The sequence below is a fragment of the Phycodurus eques genome, chromosome 2, assembly GCF_024500275.1.
Source record: "Phycodurus eques isolate BA_2022a chromosome 2, UOR_Pequ_1.1, whole genome shotgun sequence".
NCBI lineage: Eukaryota > Metazoa > Chordata > Actinopteri > Syngnathiformes > Syngnathidae > Phycodurus > Phycodurus eques.
In genome coordinates, this window is record NC_084526.1 from 7,970,800 (window position 1) to 7,976,991 (window position 6,192).

The following is a 6,192-nucleotide window of genomic DNA, read 5'->3' on the forward strand; positions in this document are numbered from 1 at the left end:
CAATGAAGTTATGGGAAAGAGTAGTGGAGGATAGACTCAGGACAGAAGTGAGTATTTGCGAGCAACAGTATGGTTTCATGCCTAGAAAGAGTACCACAGATGCATTATTTGCCTTGAGGATGTTGATGGAAAGGTACAGAGAAGGTCAGAAGGAGCTACATTGTGTCTTTGTAGATCTAGAGAAAGCCTATGACAGAGTACCCAGAGAGGAACTGTGGTACTGCATGCGGAAGTCTGGAGTGGCAGAAGTATGTTAGAATAATACATGTACGAGGGCAGCAGAACAGCGGTGAGGTGTGCTGTCGGTGTGACAGACGAATTTAAGGTGGACGTGGGACTGCATCAGGGATCAGCCCTGAGCCCCTTCCTTTTTGCAGTGGGGATGGATAGGCTGACAGATGAGGTTAGAGTGGAATCCCCGTGGACCATGATGTTTGCAGATGACATTGTGGTCTGCAGTGAAAGCAGGGAGCAGGTGGAGAAACAGTTGGAAAGATGGAGGCATGCACTGGAAAGCAGAGAAATGAAGATTAGCCGAAGTAAAACAGAATATATGTGCATGAATGAGAGGGGTGGTGGGGGAAGAGTGAGGCTACAGGGAGAAGAGATAGCAAAGGTGGAGGACTTTAAATACTTGGGGTCAACCGTCTAGAGCAATGGTGAGTGTGGTCAGGAAGTGAAGAAACGGGTCCAAGCAGGTTGGAACGGGTGAAGGAAGATGTCAGCTGTGTTATGTGACAGAAGTGTCTCTGCTAGGATGAAGGGCAAAGTGGAGGTGGCGGAAATGAAGATGTTGAGGTTCGCTCTCGGAGTGACCAGGTTGGCTAAAATTAGAAATGAGCTCATCAGAGGGATAGCCGAGGTTCGATGTTTTTGGAGACAAAGTTAGAGAGAGCAGACTTCGATGGTTTGGACACGTCCAGAGGAGAAATAGTGAGTATATTGGTAGAAGGATGATGAGGATGGAGCTGCCAGGCAAGAGAGCGAGAGGAAGACCACAGAGAAGGATGATGGATGTCGTGAGGGAAGACATGAGGGCAGTTGATGTTCGAGAGGAGGATGCAGGAGATAGGCTTACATGGAAAAGGATGACGCGCTGTGGCGACCCCTAACGGGACAAGCCGAAAGGAAAAGAAGAAGAAGAAGATTATTATTACTTTGACTTGTCAGTATAAATAACTGTCGTGTGTTGCATGTATGAAATCAATGAACTGCTACAGAGAACAACTTTGATTTGTGCATGTAACAGAAACATTCTGAACGCATAGTGGAAGCATACTTTGAAATCAAATAGTAGCTGTCTATTTGAGTCTTTCTCGTATTCATGAAATCAAAGCCCCAAACTTAAATTATCCAACTGCAGCAAGCCAAAAATGCTGTTTGCTTCTGTGCTCTGTCATCATTTGGTCGCGTGTGGCGCATGCATTCAGCTGTCAAGTTCAATTCAAAAGGACTTTTTCACTTAACAATGTAAAATACAGAATTGCAAAATATTAGCCAAGTAAAAAATGTATTTTACCTGCTTAATGTGATTTTTGCTTCTGAACCTCAATATACAACGTCAGTACATCCGGGCTGTAGACGTCACATTTATCTTCACAAACTATTGTAAACTGTGAGGTGTGAGCAATGTTTGTTTTTAATATCGTTCATGTAGCACATTGCATTAAACGTTCTGTTGTCTTCCGAATCTTCTCTTTTCTTGGATTTATCCATGGTTTAGCTACTGGCGGTCGAAAAGCTCAATAAATATGAAAAATAAAATAACTATTAAAACCTTGATTTTCAAACAGATTTACATCGTAGTTGTTTGGTTTTGCAGTGTTAGGAAATACAACATCGAGCAATGACGCGATAGACAGTCTGCTGGTAGGCGTGGCTCTATTTTTTTTGTCTGAATGGTTTGTTTGAAATCTGCAACTATTTTTACAGTAGTACAGTAAATATTGGCTAACCGAGTGCCATCTGGCATTGCTTGTGGTTATTATCGCATGAAAATATGAAGCCAGCTCACTCCCTAGTGCCAAAGCGTAAGAGCGGCAGGCAGTCATGCAGTGGCATCTGCATCACGAGGCTCTCCTTCGATGCGTCTTGCCCGCGGCACGTTTATTTGGCTCTTGTCACAACCATCCTTTCATCCAAAGCAAATTTCCTCTTTCGACTCAAACTACAATCACGCTTTCAAGAAGCACTTCCACTTCTATCATGTGCTAAGTAGCTGACGCTATTGTGTACTCCTATTTTCATAGCAACAAATACAGCTTGGCATAATCCTCAATTACAACCAGTGGTGCTGCCAAAGGGGGACCCGTATGACCTCTGGGCACGCTTTGGGTATCTTTGGGAAAGTTGCGCTAAATGTGGAATCTCTATCAGACAATGTTCAAACACATGAATGTATTTTTTAGGTATTCAGGTTTGCTTGCAGGAAAACATGCCACTTGGATCTTTTAAAGTCCAACCTTAAAGAACTCCCGTTTAAAATTGGATATTGAATGACACCTGCTATGTATTCTTTGTTTACAATCAGACCAGCATACTGTAAATAAAACAAAATACCAGTTGTCAGGCTTATAAATTGTTTAAAACTGAGACAGGAGGGCTGATGTGGGATGCTAAAAATCGATAAATAAATACATAATAAATATAATAATAATAATAATACAATTATTAAACAATAAAAAGCAAATAAAAATGAAAAGAAAATCAATAACAATTAAAAGAAAATACATAAAAAGGAGTTTAGACAAAAAATAGATCAAATAAATAAATAAAATTAAAATAGATAGATAGATAGATAGATAGATAGATAGATAGATAGATAGATAGATAGATAGATAGATAGATAGATAGATAGATAGATAGATAGATAGATAAGTGGGGAGAAGACGTTTGTCTATATGTCCCCTGTGATTGATGCAGTGTCTATGTGCAACGTGTACCCTGAACATGATAAGTGGTACAAAACAGATGGAGGCATAGAAAGGAAACGTCAGATCTAGTTTACTTACAGTGTCATGTATCGGCTCGCACCCATTAACAGGAGCAAGACACTTTAATTGCAACATTGTTGTTGAGCCCATAATTGTAATCAGTAATAGTTCTGGTCATTAGGTCATACTTTTCAATCTTCATTATTTTTTTTTTTTTTTGATGAGACGTTCAATCTCTCAATCAGTAGCCTTGTGTTGTCTGTGCTGGTAAGAACAAAAATGCGGATGACAAGAATTGGATACGCTTTTACCACTCGTCTCCACTCAATGTCAACATTTTAATAAACATTTTATGAACATTTTGTAACATTTCAGTGTAACACAACCTCTGTTCTCAACAAATAGAGGCACCATTGACGTACAACACTACTGTAGTATTTGAAATATGTTTATTCAACCCATGATCAAGTGTTGTTGCTTTACTTTTCATTCTGAGCTTTTTGTTTCCTAAATTTGAAAAACAGTTTTTTGTGATGATTAATGATACAGTATATTATTTCACATTCTTAGTGATAAAATCACAATTTAAACATTAGTGGTATGTTTTCAAGACCAAAATAAATCCCTGAATTTACCATAATCCTGTATGTACAGTATGTATCTAGCGCAGTAAAAAGTAGTTGTAGGGTTAGTGGAGGTATCTTTCTTGAATACGCTGTTCTTTTGTTGGTAATGTTGCTTATGTTAAAAGGAGAAACTTTAATTTGGGAAAACTGAATCCTAAAATAGTTTGCTCTGCAGTCTCACACACTGCTGCTCAAAGTAGTTTGTCCCCAAACTTATTTTTGTTTTGTAAACATCCTACAGATTATTATTATTATTGTTTCATTTCATTTCAGGTATCATTCGGACAGACGTGAGGCTATCAGCATTTAACAGCTTGGGCTTTGCAGTTGTCCGTTGTATAGTAAATAAATGGATGGAAACGTTTGACGTGTTAAAACAGTCCCAAATAACGATTTTAACAAAGCTATATTGAACTTTTAACTAAAACATTCATTAATAAATATTAAGTCAATTGGGTTGGTTCCACACACATTGCCTTTTAGTTCATAGGATTGATATTGATACTGATTATAAAGAACCCTGAGTCAAATACTCATTTGACTTCATGTTCATTCATGGATGTTCATAATTTGGACACCATTTATTTAAACCATGCAAATGTTTTTTGGACCCAGCCCCCTAAAAGAATCGGACTCGAGAATCGTTTGGAACCGGAATCGATATAAGGAACCGGAATCGGGACCAGAATCACTCAAATTCAAACGATGCCCAACCCTAACCATGACCTTTCACTGCAGTTGGCATGTTCTCGATTTGCATTGGTTAAATATATGTATGTTTTGTTGTGGCAGCACGGTGAGCTACTGGTTAGCACATCTGCCTCACAGTTCTGAGGACCGGGGTTCAAATCCCAGCCCCGCCTATGTGGAGTTTGCATGTTCTCCCCGTGCCTTCGTGGGTTTTCTCCGGGTACTCTGATTGAGGACTCTAAATTGCCCGTAGGTGTGAATGTGTGCGCGGACGGTTGTTTGTTTATATGTGTCCTGCGATTGGCTGGCGACCAGTTCAGGGTGTACCCCGCCTCTCGCCCGAAGATAGCTGGGATAGGCTCCAGCACGCCCGCGACCCTAGTGAGGAGAATCGGAACGGAAGATGAGTGAATTAATGAATGTTTTGTTGTTTGTTTCAGTGTGTCAACCCTGCAATTGATTGGGGATCTGTCCACCATCTCCTCTTGGAGCGCCACACTAGATGAACATTGTAGCTAATGGATGGATGATAAAAAATATCCTAAATAGGCCAAGACAACTTAGCCTTAAGGAGCAACACGTCTAGCGGGTTAGCAGTAATGCCTTGTTCATCTACTTGCACAAAGCAGCTGTTTATACCAAAGAAAATTATTCACAGTTAAGCTATCGAAACAATAAACTCACTCAAGCTTGGGAGAGTTGGGCTATCCATTACAGAAAACAAAACAGACTTATTTGTGTCCATCCCCGGGGTCGATTCCCTGAGGGTATTCACAAAAACGTATAAAACAAAAGCTTATTTTAATCCAAAACGATTTGAAAATAAGTGTGATAAACTAATTAACTCCCTAAGAATGCAAGATGAAATTTATTGTATCATTTTGGAACTTAACTGACTGATTTCCTAATTATCTGAGGTTGTATCATAACCTCCATCCATTAATTTTCTATTGCACTTGTCCTTATTAGGGGTCACTCAAATACCATAATAGACAATTTATAGTCTTCAATTAATCTACCGTGCATGTTTTTGGAATGTGAAAGCTGGAAACCCTGGGGAAAACCCATACAAGCTTGGGGAGAACATGCAAACTGAGCTGAGAATCAAACCCCAAACCTCAGAACTGTGAGGCGGATGTGCGAAGGACGAGGTCAAAGTGTTGCCCTTCCTATAACCTAATACTCTTCTTCTCATATCTAATATACTCTGTTCGAGTTTCATCTGTTACACATTCATGAAAAAAACGCTCTACGCAGACGCTCCAACCAGTCGTCCACCGTGCCCATTCAATTCAATATTCATTATTATTACAAAAATGTTTGTTGTTGTGTTTTTTTTGGGTGTCTGGAACTGATTAAGGGTATTTTTAATTCATTTCAATGGGGAAAGTTACGAGCATGGTCACAGGATGAACCCTATCTCAAGGCACTACGCTAGAAACACCCTTCAGCGTGATGCTGTGCAGTTTTACACTACTGCAAACTTCAACCACAGTAATGTATATTGTTATAGTACCCCCGCAGACCTCAGGTACGTTTATGAAATCATATTAGTAGCCATTTAAAACACAAAAATTCAACTGAGAGACTAATCCAGAGGTTAGGGGAACATATTTTCCGTAATGGTCCATAACAGCTGGGACAATCTCTCAGACAACTGTGTTTTAATGCATTATGTCCCAGATTAGTCAATTAAGCTGTGAAGTGATGTGGTCAGGACATTAAACTCTATAAAAAACTATGACCATGGGAAATTAAATGTGGAGAAAAGTCATAGTTCTATCGTGTCAGCAGTTGGACACATGCTTCAGAGCCACAAACAGCATTTCTCTCGTATAACTTTAAACAGAGCGTCTTTTCACAGAGCCTTTAAACAGAGCCTCTTTTTTTTTTTTTTTTTTCATTGGAGGGAACTCAAGGCCCTTTCATACACCCTCAAATGA